Source organism: Plectropomus leopardus, chromosome 18 (genome assembly GCF_026936395.1).
Source record: "Plectropomus leopardus strain MGB_pleo_1.0 chromosome 18, ASM2693639v1, whole genome shotgun sequence".
Lineage (NCBI taxonomy): Eukaryota > Metazoa > Chordata > Actinopteri > Perciformes > Serranidae > Plectropomus > Plectropomus leopardus.
In genome coordinates this window covers 32,470,041-32,487,202 of record NC_142193.1, presented here as the reverse complement: position 1 = coordinate 32,487,202, position 17,162 = coordinate 32,470,041, and the positions used below count along the sequence as shown (strand labels likewise).

Genomic DNA, 17,162 nt, shown 5'->3' with positions numbered 1-17,162 from the left:
GTTTTCAATGTGTGCTTTGATGACAAGTTTTGATCTGCAGTATTACCAAGCTACTTATATGTTGTGACCATCTTCATTTCAAATGCCCAGAGTGGTTACACTGCAGTCTGCTTCTCTTTCAATACTGGACAAGTCTCAAAAACTGTTGTCTGTATTAACCCCTTAAGACCCGCTCTAATATTACACACACCCGTATCACTCTGTGCACAAATGCACTTTTCAAAACCAAGCTTTAAAAAATATTATAACTCAAGATGATTTTCTACTTTCATTGAGTTAATTTTTTAACCAACATCAGTCTGAATCATTAATATTAAATATTCATTAACTTTCAGAATGTTAACCCTTCAAATGCCAGGTTTTGGTCACAGTGCCACCATGTTTTTAGATTTAAAAAAGCACAAAAATGAATTATTTTCAATATACTACACATAAAGTGGATTTTTCTTTTTTATGATCACAGTCAGTGATCAGCAGCTACATTGACTGTGACAGGTCACCTAGTGGAAATAGCATGTATTTCCTCCATATGTCAAATATGGTCAAAATGACCTCATCAGGTGGAAAATAGTCAAAATGACAAATTCAGAGTCAAAAGCCCAGAATGACACCCAGAAATAATACAAGTCCTGTTTTTCTGCTCTGATGGCTGTGGGATCAAAAATGTCAGTTTGAATGGGTTTCAATGGAGCATTTTTGGACCTGAACAGTCTGAATGTAACTATTTAGTTTCCACAGTGTATTTTAGACTTATTGTAGGAGCTGAGCTGCAAATTCACTGATTACACTCAAATACACAATCTGGACTACATTTAGGACACATGCATCAACACACACACAGTTATCACAACAGGAAGGATGAAAAAGCGCCTAATATGCACCAAACAGTCCCTGAGAATTATTCACACACACAGAAAAACATTGAGAAATGTTGAAAAATAGCAGAATTAGCTTTTAAAAAGCTTAATTAGTTTCTCTGAAAGTACACGACTGAGCACCGATGAGTTTTATTCACTTACTGAAACACGGAAAACACCAAACAGCTGTGAGTGGAGGCGCCCTGAAGCAGACATTTATCATTCATTTAATGACGGAAAATTGTAAACAGTGACCAGCATCTGCAAACTGTCTCACACACACACACACACACACACACACACAGAAACAGAAAAGGGAAACAAAGGAAAGACGTGACAGCCAAAAAGCAGTGACCCGGACAGCATGATAGTGATGTGAACAGAAAGGTATGCGGGCTGTCAGCTCTTGTGTGGTAACGGGTTACAGAAATCCACCAGTGAACCCATCCAGGACCCCAAATCCGCCCCACAAAAACCAGCAGGATCCCATAAAACGCGCAGCCTCGACGCGGATCAGGGGGGCGGAACACGAAACCACCAAAAGTTAACGCTAACTAGCAAAACGTTGAAACGCCATACAAATTAAAGTGTAACAGTTAAACTCAAGGTAGCGACTAAAAACTACAGATCGACGGTCACTTTGTAACCGACCGTCATGTTGTCAACAACCGGCCAACACTGCCATAATCCGCGAGCTAAAGTGGCTCGTTTGCTAGCTTAAGTTAGCTAACGTTTCTGTTAGCAATCACTGCCGCTAACGGTCTCTGACAAACTCTTCGGCGGGAGATTTGGATCGTTTTTCACTTCCTTAGCTTCTTATTTAACACAATTGTCAGATTTTGTGTCTGTAAACTCACCATTTTCTCTGTAACACGCAGCTCCAAGTCTGCAGACAAATTCCTAAATCTTCCCCTCTCTCTGCCTCGCATACACACAGCTGAAAAAGTCGCGGTGTGTTCTGGGAAATGTATTACTGGCGGCAAAGTGCGAGTGCTGTTTTTCCACTGCCGTGAGACTACATTTCCCAGAATCCTTTTCGCGGAGCTGCCATTGGACTCGGCGCTGTCAGTAAATTCCGCAAACCAACTGCAAAGCGCGCTATTCCCAAATTTATCCACACTCGCTCCGCTGCTGCGCCGTTATTGGCTCCTGCGGACGCCGAGCCATCATGCGACAGACACCATCACGTTTTTTGGTGAGCGCACGTGCACGATGGTGTGATGTGGAGAGACCAGCATCACAGAGAGAGCTGCAAAAATACTGAATCACACATCTGCATGCATGGTTAAAAATATCATTACAATAGAAAAAGAGAGATGAAAGCCACGAAGATGCATCGATACAGACACAATGTGATTCAATACAGAAATGTGATAACATTAACATGCTTATTTATAATGATTTATTCATTTATTACTCATGCAATTCCTGCATTGTTTTTTAAAACACGATGTAATATGTGTATATTTGTACATATTTCTCAATTTTTGTTTCTAAATGGTCATTGTGTTATTGTAATATAAGAAAATGGACCTACCTTACTTATCACCATTTCACAAATAGACAAATATTTTTAAAATGTCTAAAATTTAAAGAAAAAATGGTATCAATTCCAAACAAGTAGGTTTAACACCAAAGGTAAAAAGAAAAAAACTGAGTAGAAAAAGTGAAATAAAATACAATTTACATTCAACAAAACAAAAACAACAAAAAATAAAAATAAATAAAACAGGGACTATATATGTACACTGTAGTATAATCATGTAAAATAAATAATACATAAATAACACAAATACCAAAAGAAAAAATGTATAACTGACTTTTGTAACATCATATATTGCTATATTGCTATTAAAAGACTTTAGGAAAATAATAAGATATATTTTTCTTTGTGGACATATTTTCTGTTCTCTGTCTACTCTTTTAATATGTGTTGACTTTTATACTCTGAAGCCATCTAGATTAAGGTACTGAAGCTGGCACTGAGTCCAGTTTACATAATAATTACAATAATAATAATAATAATAATAATAATAATAATAATAATACTGATGATAATAATAGATTAGACTTATATAGTGCTTTTCTAGGTACTCAAAGACGCTTGTTAAATTATTAAATTAAATTAAACATGTTAACATTCCTTCAAAATAATGTGAAAAAAATAGTTGCAATAACATAATTTATGAGAAATCAGCTGTATTCATAATTATGTTAATTAAAAATACAACACTTTAAAATGCTTTTAAGATAATGTGGAAAATTTTGTTGGACCAATTTAATTTTTGCTAGTGAAAAACTTTAAAAATGTGTGTTCATAGCTAAGGTAACAGTACATAATTAAAATTCCTTTTAATTAATGTGGAAAAACTTTGATGAGGAATCAACTTAAAAATGTGTGTTCATAAATATGTTAAGTTTTCACATTATCTAAAATTAATTCTGAAGTGTAATTATACCTATACTTATGAACACACATTTTAAGTTAATTACTTATAAAAATAAAGTTGTTCCAGCAATGTCTCTCGCATGAATTTTAAAGTTTTCAGACATATTTCTGAAGTGCTTTTGACAAACAGCAAACATAAAACTCAATTTAACACTCACAACACAATTATAATATGACAGAAAAGTGTGTGTGTGTGTGTGTGTGTGTGTGTGTGTTCCAGAGGAGCTGCTGCAGGAAATAAACTGACGTGAGGACGCCTGATGTCTGTGTGTCAAGTTTCAAAAAACTAAATTAAATTAAAAAAAAAAAATTAAATTAAATTAAATTAAGTTGAAAAATAAAATAAAATAGAATAAAATACAGCTGATGGATTACAAGAATCAAAGGGTCACGAAGAAACAACTTTTCTTTTATAACTTACTTTTTTCTTCCTAAATTCTTCACTTTAGCACGATTGTCCAGATTTTTTGGTGAAAATATATAAACTGTAAAAATGATGTTTTAAAATAAATGTTTGCTTCCTTCTTTCTACCACCAGAGGTCGCTGTTTATCCAGCTGTGGTCAGAGCTTTGAGACTCTGACACCTCTGTGTGATGAGAGAACAAAATAAAAGTGATGCCAACAAAACATTTTATCCACATTGACTCAAAAATCAGAACCGTACTGAGTGTTACCACAGCGTGAACGACATTTTTGGGAAACATTTTTAAATGTCACAGTAGTAAAAGGACAGGTGGAAGTAATAAAAGTTACCATGGCTGAATTCCATTTAGCTGCTTATTCCTGCAGCTTGCCATCACACTGTCGTGGCTTTATTGAGATTTTAGGACATTTTGAGGATTTTAAGACATTCCTAGGACTTCAGGACATTTAAAAGATTTCAGGACATTTCTAGGATATTTAGACATTTCTAGAATTAAGGACATTTTTAGGACGTTGTGACGTAAATAGGATGTTAAGATATTTCTAGGATTTGAGGACATTTTAAGGATTTTAGGACATTTCATGGTTTTAAAGACATTTCTAGGATATTTCAAGGATTTCAGGACATTTCTAGGATTTTTAAGATGTTTCTAAGATTTTAGGACCCTTCAAGTATTTAAGGAAATTTCTAGGATTTGTGGACATTTGAAGGATTTAAGGACATTTCTGGGAGTTTAGGACATTTCTGGGACTTTTGCACATTTAAAGCATTTTAGGGCATAGGACTTCAGGCCTCTCAGCACCCTATCAGGGGCCAGATTCTGGTCTGTAGGACAACATACTTATATTTTTGAAAATGCCACTACACGAGGAGTAAAAATGAGCCTCTGCTCACTTCCACCGCAGTGTGATATGATGTGATGTATGTGGGATGAGGCGCAGGGCAGACAGAGACGCAGTGGGCCGCTGAAGAATCGCCACACAGAGTGGATCGGTGCAGCCTGGAAACAGCAGGTGCATGTGAACAGATGCCCACATGTTCAGGAACAGAGAGGGAGCTGCTGCAAATAGACTCAGAGAGACCAGGCCTCAACGCTGTAAAGCAGCCATGAATAAGAGATGGTTTCAATGCAGCTTTGTTAGTGTGCATGCACACACGCACACACGTACGTGCACACACATACGTGCACACACACACACACAAGGCTCAGCATTCCATTAGAGGAAACCAAGGCCATTAGTAGTTTTATCTTCTTTGTGTGGGACATCACTGACAAGACTCTTCATCCCCCCCAGCACACACTCCTATTGTCTCTCTATCTCTCTCTCACTCACACACACACACACACACACACACACACACACACACACACACACACACACACACACAGAGTCTCTGTGATGCAGATGTTTCTGATGGTTACTACACTGAGTTTTAATGGTGGTCACAGCAGCGGCGGTGCAGCCTCTTCACACAGAGTGATTCAGCGTCTTTTTCAAAAGGCTGTCTCTGCTTTCATGCCAATAGGACGCCTCAAACAGCTGACACCCCCCCACCCCCACCCGAATGTACAATCACAAAATGTCTCGTTGTTTCACACGTCGCTTCAGTCCTCATTCACAAAACACTTGTCTCCCTCTGTGCAGATAAGCACGCCGGGAACAGCTGACGGCGTGCAAAGCTCCGTCCTCCTTCCTCTCACACACAAAACGTGCACATTGAAAAGTGTTTACAAAAAAAGCCCAATTCTATACTACAGGGCTGACACAGCTGACAGGAAACAATCTGTCCCACACATAAACAGGTGAAGCAGTGAGTGAATATTAAATGTTTGAACGTGTCCTCAGCTCTTTTGTAGAAGCTGCGACGTCTCTGATGCAGTTAGAGGAGAAAACTGAGCACTCTGCAGCTGTTTCAGCTCCACAATCTGACACAAACTTTGCTCGGGAGTTATAAAAGTGTGTGGTTTTCTCCTCCTTTCCTACTTTGCACTTTTGACCCTCAAAACACTGCTACAAAAACATGCCAGGAGAGTTTAAAATGCCCCATTTAAATTCTTCTTCACCATGCAGAAGATCCGATAATACAAAGGAAAATGCCTTTCAGCAACATCAGCCGACTCGTTATCAAACAACATTAAAATACGAAGGAGAAACGTTATATTTCAAAGATGATATCATCAATATATTGATAAGGCCTGTGAGCGTTAACGCGTAAATCACAATGTGATTGACTCTTTGAGACCTGAATCATCATTTCTTGTATGGGGGAAAAAGGCGATGACCAGCTCGTCAAGAAATGTCCAACAAACTGAGAAAAGAAAATGATCTAAAAATGTGTTGTTGGTGGGGGGAGGATTACTCGAAAATTATCCCCCCAAAAAACTGAAAATTACAGTCATAAATATTTTCTAATATTCAGCACTTTTTTGATTCATTTCATTTTTTTTTTTTTTTTACTTTTCTTGGGGTTTTTTTTGCTAATTTTCAGGTATTTTTCCCTGTAACTTTAAAAATATATATATAATTATTATTTTTGTAAATCATGTTAATGGCTGGCTGACATTCTTGTCTTTAATCCTTTGAAACCTGAATCAACATCACTTTTCCTGTGACACCTTTTACAAGTATTTAACCTTTGAACCCAGAGTAAAGTGGTCAGAAACATGAGGAAAAAGGCAGTGAGCAAATTGGCAAGAAATGTTCTGCAAATTGCAAAAAAGACCAGAAAATTAACTTAAAGAGAGACAAAAAGAAAATCAACAGAAAATTATTAAATAAGCAGGAAAAAATATCAAGAAATCTACGTTAAATCCATGAAGTGAACTCCAGCGCTGCTGAATGACGGAAACTGATTGCAGATCAGCTGACATCTGTGAACAGACGGCGTCATTCAGGGCAGTCTGAACTGCTTCACTTTGTCATTATGGACTTTAAAACTGTTTGAAATGCAAAATCATGGAATTGTAAACATGCAATAAAAAATGTGATGATCGCGATTAACTATTGGAAATTAGCAACTGTTTTTATAAAAACAACGGATCACATGATTACTGAGAGATGAGCCGACAGAAAACGATCTCTCTGCAGTTTCTCTTTATTCACCAGCGGCAAGAAGCACTTTGAGTGTTGGGAGACAGTAAAGAATACAAGTCCATTTACTGTATATAGTCCACAGTACGGCTGTATAGTAGTTTACTGTCTTCATCCTGACCGTCCTGCATTAAGACGTCGTTTCCACGTTTCCATTGCATTTTTCTTTTTTCCCTCAAAATTTTTGTCTAGTTTTTTAAAAAATTTAATTTCTCAATCTACTCATTTCCTGCAATTTGTTGAACATGTCTTACAAAGTTGCTCGTTTCCTTTTTTCCATGTTTCAGATGAAATCGCACCAATTTGCTCAGAGTTCAAAGGTTCAAATATTTGTGAGTCGTCTGAAAGCAGCACAAGAAAAGTGACGTCACGTCAGGTTTCAAAGGGTTAAGATGGCCGATATGTAAAATGATGTGTAAACGTTGTCATCGTGAGCCTGCTGATGTCGGAGCACAGCTGTGCGTCTGTGCGAGCTGTTGGCACGGCTGCAGACTGCTGTTGTGTCTGTCTGGTTTTCTCTTTGAAAATGGAGAGCAAGCAACCAGGTCAAACACACTGCACACACTCCACTGTGCACACACACAAACACACACACACACACACACACACACACACACTCAAAACGTTTGATGATGCACACTTAGAAGCAAACACACAAACATCCTCTGTCGCCAAGTCTACAGGTGTTGCTCAGTGCTTTTGTCAGGATGCATAAGATTAAAAATGAAAAGAGAAATGCACTTAAACAGAACAAAAAGTTCATTTCAGCCCTTTGAAACCTGAACAGTTTGGTCAGATTTCTTTAAAAAAAACTAAAAAAAAAAAAAAGACAAATAGGCAATGAGCAAAAAAGGAAAAAATGAACCAAAAATTTGTAAAAAAATTTTTAACCAAAATTACCTAAAAATGAGGGGGGTGGGGTAATTAATAACAACAACAACAACAATAATAATAATAATAATAATAATAATAATAATTTTTCTTGCACGTTGTTGCTCATTGCCTTTTCTCCCGTGTTTTCAAAAGAAAACCAACCAACTCGCTCAGCTGTCAAAAAATGAGCGTTTTGAAAGATGAAACATCTCTTTTCTTGTGCTGCTTTAAGATGCCTTTCATGAGTATTTAAACCTTCGAAACCTGAGCAAATTTTTCAAAAACCACTTTGTAAGAAATGTTCCACAAAGTGCAAGAAATTAGAAGAGTTAGAAGATTATTTTTTAAAGGTAGAGAAAATGTAAAGGAAAGAAAAATGCGTGGGAAAAAATGCATAAAAGTCAATGAGTAACTTGGTAAGAAATATGAGGATAATAGGGGGAATTCTCTAAGGAAAAAAGAAAAAGCTATGGAAAAAACTACTACAAAAAAGCAAAATGATCATAATTACATATTGTTATGTTTTCAAACTAAATTATGTTAAATTATAACAAATATAAATAAAATTATAAAAATAAAATTATTGTAATTTTCAAGCAAGGTGATTTCCTTGTTTGTTTGTTGTTGCTTTTTTTGGGGTAATTTCTTCTTTCTTCTTTTCTGCCTTCTCCCATGTTTTTGAAAGAAATCGCACCAGTTTGATCAAAGGGTTAAATATTGCGAAGGTTTCTAAATACAGCACAAGAAAAGTGATGTGGCTCCAGGTTTCATGGGGTTAATATATCGAAAACAGGAATCAAAGACAATTAGGGCTGGAAGATAAAACCGTAACGATATCAATCACGATATAACTTTGGGAATGTTGGCAGGCTGTTGGCAGCTATAGGAGAAGTAGGCCGACTCAAAAGTTTTTAATTCCTGAGTAAAATGATTAACAGCACAGAAGTTTGACAGAAGCTGAAGTCAGAGTCCTGCAGTCAGGAGAGGTTGGACTATTATCAGCACAATGTGCTTCAATTTACCTGAAGTTTGTTTCAGATGGAGCTTTTCATTTTTATATAATGCTGGAAAGTTTAATAAATGATAATAAATCATATGTTTATTACACTCCAACACACCATGGTCACATGACACTGTGTCAGTGAACTATGAGGGCAAAAAACAAACCACAAAAAATAGCTAAATAATCGTTCTTCAATTGTAATCAAAGTAAAATGTTCAGTTAATGGTGATACTGATTTTAGGTTTGAGGCTCGGACCTTTGCTGGGAGGGCATTTTAGTACCTGGACCTCTGTGAGTTTTAGTAGAATAGGTCCTCCAGCTGGTGATGCTGTTCTACAGTATATTTGTCATGTTCAATGTCTGACAGAAAATAAATATTTAAACGAAAATGAACCTGATGATATCTTCATATCTCACTGAGGAGTCAGAGGAACCTTTAAGCTCGACAGAAATAGTGATTTGATGGATATCGTGATATATAAGAAATTATCGTGATAAGAATTTCCGTATCGCCCAGCCCTAACAACAATTTAATAAAAAAATAGAGGCTGAGTCTAAAATGAAATACAGCTAATATTATTATTTGCAGCCTGACATCTTTGCATGCGTGACTCTGCCTGCAAACCCACATTCAAACAAAGAACATACACGACCCGCGAGGCCGCCACACAAACTCACACGCTCACATGCGCACACTTGACCTTGATGCAGACAACAGCGTGGCAATTCTCCCCATTGACTGCGTCCATTAGGGGCCAAAGTGCAGCTGAGCCACATGCTGCAGGGCCACAAAGAGACACTCTGGATCACACAGAGACCACCGGGTACACAATACAGGAGGAGGAGGAGGAGGAGGAGGGGGAGGAGCGGGACGATGGAAACAGCAGGAGGGAGAGAGGGATGGACGGGAAGAGAGAGAAAGAGAAAGATTTTAATCTATTTTCAAACAACATATAAACAGCCGGCTGTGAAAACTGTCATTTAAAGGAGTATTTCACTCAAAAGAAAACTGTTTTTCTCTCATGCCTTCAACTGCTCAGTTTATTCATAAATGTATTTATTTATATTTATTTATTCATTTGTTTATTTTTGTATTTATATTTTTTAATTTATTAATGTATGTATTTATAATTATTTAATTGTTAATTTATGCATTTATTTATACATTTATTTGTTTCTTTATACATTTATTTATTTTTATAATTCTGTATATATGTATTTATGTATTTATTTGCACCGATGAAAACTAAAAATTAATTTTTTTTGCCACCTTTGACTTATTTCTGGCAATTTGTGTGACATTTTTTGCCAAGTTGTTTGTTTTTGAAAGAAATTGAAAAAATATATGTATACTTTTTCTGCAAAATAATTCTATATTATTATTATATATATTATAAATATAGCTTTCTGGGCATTTTTCCATAGCTTTTTTTTGGGGAGGGGGGGTCATTTTGTAATAATGACCCCCTTTTTAACACTAATTTTAAAGTAACTTCCTGAATGATTTGACAAAGACACAAACGACACATAAAACCTGACCTCTTTGCTGATCAGAGTGGGACTTTTTCTGTGTTCTTGTTGAGATGAAACCTTTTGTTGTTAAATGTGTCAGCAGACGTGAGGTCAGAGAGTTGAGAGTTTGGGAGGAAAGATGAGAGCGGCTTAAAGCTGGAAGGGAATATTCCCTTTACGGGACACGACGAGGACGAGTGGACGCGTTTAGAAACACAAGAAACACACAGACGCTCCTCTTTTAGCCGCTTACTCGTCCAAACGAACCTTTTTTCTCCTCTCTTTCCCACCCTGAACTCCATCCATCTTTCCTGTCTGTCTCTGTGTGAAATTCTTGTTCAGCTTTGACATTTTTTTTGACAGTAATGTGCGGCTGAGGTTTCCGATCTGAGATGTGCGTCATGAATTAATGATCAGTGCTGAGTAAGGCCGTCTCTAAGTGCTGCCGGTGCTCACATCACCACTGCTGCCCCATCTGTGTGTGTGTGTGTGTGTGTGTGTGTGTGTGTGTGTGTGTGTGTGTGTGTGTGTGTGTGTGTGTGTGTGTGTTAAATATGCTCCGTCTCTCTGCACGCCACCCGAGGTGGTTAACCCTTCAAGTTATTGGCAGTGGAGTCTTTCTGTCATATTAGCGAGAGAGAAAGAGACACAGTGACAAAGAAAAGTGATTTCTGTGAATGAATGAGGGAGATTACATCTTAAATGTGTAATAGTTTGGCTTTCTGTGCTCGATAGAAGAATTTATGGATTTATGGAATACCGAAGGACGACGATTTGTACAAAGTCAAAAACAATCATTTAAACCGACTGTAAACAATCACTATTATGTCAATTTATCGTCATAGTGGCTGTTACCGAGATGAAGGTTATCGTTGAGTGATGCACCTTTTATCACCGTTTATGTAAAAACAAAAATGTAGTCATCACCACATGGGTTATAAAATAATGGTTATGTATGATGAGATATGATGCTCAAAAAAAAATTTACAAAAAAAGAAAATAGTAAAAAAAATGACCAAAAGATGACCAGAAAATAAGCTATAGGGGTGGTTATTTGATGTTATCCAAAAACAGGGAGAAATATCTCAGAAAACTACATTTTGGCTTAGTTTCAGATCATTTTATTGTAACTTGCTATCTTGCTAATTTTAGGCCATCTGTAGATAATAAATAATTAATTAATTAATAACTTTAAAACAAAAATGACCATATGCTTCACAGAAATGGAGGGCAGCATTTCACCAACCTTCTGCTGCATCCGTAAAATCTCAGTTTGATCAAACTGTGAACTAACAGCAGGACAAGAAAATCAAAACTCACACAAACTGCGGAAACTCTAAAAGACACTCCAAATAAACCTGCTGCTTTCTAATCTTCACGATGTGGCGTCGGACTTTAACTTAGGTCATATTCTGTAGCTCATTTTTAGCAAGATCATAGTTATACAACATACACTGTTAATAATCCCTGATGATCTGCCTCAAATACAAAGTGCTATAATTACAGATAGAAGATAATCTGAGCCGTGATGATATACAGTACAACATCACAACCTCCAGTGTGATATTGTTTTTATACAACACTTCCACGAGCATCATTTGTTTTAGTTAACATGAATAAGTGACAACAGATTATGCTTTATTTGTTTATTTCTTGCCTAGCAACACAAACATTTTCCTGCGCAGACCCTGTAGACCTCACTCACACAAAGACGCAAGCTAGTGTGCAGGAAATGTCGGTTTCAGTAGTTGTGGAAATATTTGTCAGCAGAGCCAAAAAAAAATCACCCAATAAACAAATGAATGATATTCTGTTGTCACTTATTACTGTTTACGAATAAGTGACGCCTGCAGAACTGTTGTATAAAAGCAATAACACACTCGATATCATCAAAAACCATTAATATATACAGTACAACAGCACCACCTCTTTTATGATGTTGTTTAAATACACGTGTGTATGTGTGTGTGTGTGTGTGTGTGTGTGTGTGTCACAGTGTGTAAAAGTCCGGAGTGTCCAATGAACTGGTTTTACAGACTTTCCCTAATGGCGCATCATTAATCTGCTAAAGGACACCTAATCCCAACAAACACACACACACACACACACACACACACACAGAGGGACATAGGATGCTATCTGGCAGCAGTGTGCACATTAACACAAAGAGCTGTGATCTAATCTAATCCAGACTCCCTTTACCGACTCTGACCGTTCATCAAATATGTCACAGCCGATACGACCTGAGATTAATGAAAGCGTGAAAGCGCGGACGCCTCCTGGATTAGACTTAGCTCGTCTAAAGCCAGAAGGTGTTTCCAGATCATCCTCTGTAGAAACGGCCTTAAATACAGCCATCACACGGCTGTTATTTTGTGCCACAGAACTCTTTGATTTCTCTCAAAAACATGAGGGGAGCCAGTGAGCAACTAAACAAGAGTTGGACCAAAAATTTGCAAAACATTAGAAAAAAATGACCTGTGAAAAAATTCAATTAAATTAAATAAGAAAAATGAAAATAAAAACATGAATAAAAACAAAAAAGGTAAACAGATCCACAAAAAGTATCGTCTGAACGCAGCGCAGGGAAAGTGATGGCGATTCGGCTTTCATGGGGTTAACCAAGCAGCAACCTCTGAGGCAGAAAAACGAAGCCGAATGCTAAAGTGACAAAAGTTCCTCTGCCGTTGACTCGAGGCTCCAAACCAGAGTCGGTAACCACAGACCTCCATGTTAAAACGTCCAGCTTTACGGCAGAAATAAACATGTTTACAGCCTGGAACAAAAACTGTTCTGGTCTCTGGAGCTAACTTCAACATTTATGACAACTGCCAAGAGCTACAAACGCCATAAAGTCACCTGAAGACGTCAAACTGAAGACGTACGCCTTTCTATTTTCTGCTGACGCGGCGTGAACACAGCATCATGTGACCCTGACCACACCCTCACACTGACCTCCTGCCTCTCCGCTCCTGGGAATCAACAGAGTGTCACGAGGGGAAAAAAAAGACACTAGATTTTTCTGGGACAGCGAGACGCCCCAATTTCCCACTCATTTCACACCTTCTGTGGAAGCGGTTGACCGCCGCCGCTCCCAGCATGCACTCTGGCTGCAGCAGCCACAGGAAATCATCTGCTGCTGAAATGAGTTCTGTCTTTCCAGGGGGACTTTAAAGAGCGTCGGACCAGGACCCTCCGAGGTGAACGGGACTCATTTCAGCCAGCCAGGGTCCTGGTGTCTCACAGCTCTTAATGGAGACGCCGAGGTGTCAAATCCCTGACAGTCAGGGGAGGAGGAGGAAGAGGAGGAGAAGGGGAGGAGGAAGAGGACTCAGCACAGAGCAGATTTTGGAGCTGGCCAGTTCGGGGTTAAAAGCCGTTTAATGTGATGTTATCACAGCAGGACCGAAGCGCCGCTCGGCAGAGCCGTCTGGAGCGGACGGCTATCTGAGGACAGAGTGGACATCAGCTGTGAGCGTGGACCAGGACGGACCGCCGCTCCGCTCTGAATGCAAAGTCTGGAGACACTCGAGGCTCACTCTGACCCGTTATTCACTGTCCACAAACAATTTAGCCAAAATTTCAAGCTGCTCATTTAGCTTTTCTATTTAACACTCGATGGGCCAGAATTTCATACTTCATACTAGAAAGACTGTGGTCATTTTGGCGCCAGATTCCAGACTCTCTCATTTCTCGTGATAAATAATCTGTGTAGTGAGTGATGCATTCACCGTGTCAGGATATCTTTAAAACATTTTGAAAAAATAACACCAAAATGTACATTAGACTTTTTTCTGCTTTTAGTTTCTTCTTTTTCTTCTTCTTCTTCTTATTATTATTGTTATCATGTGTATGTGCCATCTAATCTTTAATGCATGATGTGTTCTGTATAACCTAACTTTTTATTTATTTATTTTACATTTTAAGGTGGAGGCTCCATTTATGCACTGTGGGTTTCTGCACTGTGTCTTTGTCATTCTTGTGTTGTTGGTTTTTTAATTGTGCAAAAAATAAAACTTAAAAAAGTTGTAAAGATTGCTATTTGTTGAAGCTCCATCAAAGAACTTAGTGTCAGAATTTGAGGGCTATAACTCACATTTCTGCTCGTTATGCATATCGGTTCAAAGAAATATTTGAGTTATTGATCTCATTAACTACTAATAATCAGTCGACCCCTCATACAAGCTGTTGTGCTTTTTTGTAGCCAATCATCCCAACTGTTGTATGAGGATACATTTCATCAAAAACAAGTCTTTTCAGCCAAAACATGATCTTTTCCTTTTACTATAACCAAGAAGTTTTGGTGCTTCGACATATCCACACATTACCCACAGTGTCGCTGAAACGCATCCATCAAATAATAATGTGGTTGTGAATCCAGCAAACTCCATTTATGGTCCTTTCTTCATGTGTTTTTGTTGAATGAAGCTTTTCAATAGGACACCTGAACGCATGAACATGAATGAAGCGTGTGCTGCTGGACGGATGAATTGTGCACGTGTGTTTGCATTGTTGAAAATGTAAGTCATTATGCACCCTGCAGGCTCGGAGAGCAAAACGTGAAACTCTATTAAAGCCCTTATGGTCCCACTCAAATTAAAGCTTTTTTTTGCATTCATGTTACTTTGACTTCACAGATCCAATTTACAGTAAAAGTACCTTCAACAATCTGCCTTCAATTTTCATCATTCTGTGAAGCGGACGGAGACGAAACGTGTCGCACCAGAGAGAGCAGCGCCGATTCGAGCTGTTCCTCCATCTCCTTTTCAGTCAAAATGGAGGCAAAGATATCAAAAACAGAGATTTAGGGGCCGTTTACACGGCAACAGTTCATGCATGAAGCGTTAAACGTTTGTTTGGCCTTTTGTTCACATGACAACAGCGTTTTAGGGACCTGAAAATGCAAATTTTTGACACCAGTTCCAGAGTATCCACTTTTGAAAACGCCACCCCATCGATTGCCGTGTAAACTGGCCGTACGCGAATCCCGTGAAAACGGTGAGGTCACAGCCGCACTTCTTTGGTGTGTAATTAAAAAGTTACATCTCCAACTACTGGCCTGGCGTGCATACAACAGCGTTTTCGGTTATTTTTGAGGATTTATCATATAAACGCAGATTTTTTGACAGGCCAAGGTGCTCTGAACATATGGGTGTGCCAGAATATTTTACAGCTAAACACAGAAAAAAAAAAAATTATATTTGGCCCCAAATGAGAAAGATTTAAAGTCAATGCTCACCTTGAATCCGTTAATTTAAAACCTACAAATCAAGTTGGTTTGTAGGTTCATGGATTCAAGGTTAATCTTGGTGTACTTTTGGACTCCCAGACATAAAATCAGCCTTAAAAACATAGCCAGAAAAAAAGGATTTCTATCTGAACAAGAAACAGAAAAAGATTTTCATGCATGTATTTTCAGCAGGCTGGACTATTGTATTCTTCACAGGTTTCAGTAAAAATCAATCAGGCAGCTGCAGCTCGTCCACAGTGCTGCTGCCAAAGTCCTCACTAACACCCAGAAAGTGGAGCACATTACACCACTGCTCGAATCTCTGCACCAGCTCTCTATTTGTCAAAGGATAGATTTTAAAATACTGTTACGTGTATATAAAGCACTACATGGTCTCGGGCCTAAATACATTTCTGATTTATTTGTTCGATAGGATCCAGACTCGTCAGGTCATCTGGGACAGGTCTGCTCAGCGTTCCCAGGATCAAAACCAAGCAAGGTGAAGCAGCCCTTAGTTGAAGTAATGGATCTTTAACTTCTGAATGCTGTTATGTTTCGCACTTCTTTAAATAAAGTGTGTTTTAAAAAAATCTTGCTTTTGCTATTTGATGGTCTTAAAGTTTTTGAATGCAATTTTAGTCTTTTCTTACTTACTTATTGCATCATGAATTTCTGTGTGCTTTGAATGAAAGGTGCTACATGAATAAACTTCCCTTTCAGTCAAAATCTGCTTCTGTTTTCACAGGAAATGTACAGTTTTACCTCGCTACATGGACAAATTCTTTCTGAAAATAACTTTACAATGTAGGTAAAACGCTGTGTCTTTGGTTTATTTCCTTATGTTTAGGCTAAAATTCACACAGAAAATGAGCAGCTGCCTTTGTTTGACCAATTCACTCCTCTCCCACCCTCCCTATATGGACTTTCTCGCTCTTAGGCTATGGTTGGTGCCTTTGGCGTCACAAATTGCCATATTAAACCGCCACTGAGCGGCGATGTCAAATGCAAAACGTGCTCTGTGTCCGTGTCTGATATCGACATCACTGACAGAGTGGCTGCATTTGGCAATCTGGGAGTGAGAACGGGTTGGACAGAGGGACGGACACACACACACACACACACACACACACACACACACACACACACACACACACACACACACACACACACACACACACACACACACACACACACACACACACACACAACCAAATGTATGACCCCCTCAGGATTATCCCTGGCAGAGACTGTAAAAAACATAGAATAAAAACTCCGCCATGAAAAGAGCACATGCCAAGAGAGATTTTTCTGCAGCTAACTTTCTGGAAAGGAGCCACCTGAAAAGGTCTTCTTCTGAAAACTGCAGTGCACTCTGGGTATTTTCTCTGGGCCTAAAATACTTCAGCTGAGTGCCGGAGACGACTAACAAGATATCACAGCTCAAAAAGCGCTCTACCAAACGCTCCAGACGGCCATGAAAGGCCTCATTGAAACGTTACACAGACAGACAAACTATCACACAACAATCCAATCAGTGAGTCAGAGATTTAAAGGGATAATTCACATTTTTTCAACAAGCTTTGTGTCAAAACAATGTCCTAAACTTCCCTCCATCAGATCGGATATCTCTCCTCCCCCCACGTTTTCAGGATTTCTCAGTCTGTTGCTCAAACTACAGGCTGTACTGCTGCATTTTCACACTGCCCGCCACCGCGGACACA

At 38.5% G+C, this 17,162-nt stretch overlaps 1 protein-coding gene across 5 annotated transcripts in view; it reads right to left on the bottom strand.

Moving 5' to 3' along the window:
* Window positions 1–17,162, bottom strand: part of traf7 (TNF receptor-associated factor 7) — a 47,510-nt gene that overhangs the window by 18,296 nt on the left and 12,052 nt on the right. For 4 of the 5 annotated variants that reach the window (XM_042505179.2, XM_088090925.1, XM_042505177.2 and 1 more), the window contains exon 1: window positions 1,715–1,839. The exons of the other annotated variant lie outside the window; for it this stretch is intronic. The gene's annotated coding sequence lies outside the window, so the exon portion shown is untranslated. Of the gene's footprint in view, window positions 1–1,714; window positions 1,840–17,162 lie in introns of those variants that run through there. 5 annotated transcript variants of the gene reach the window in all.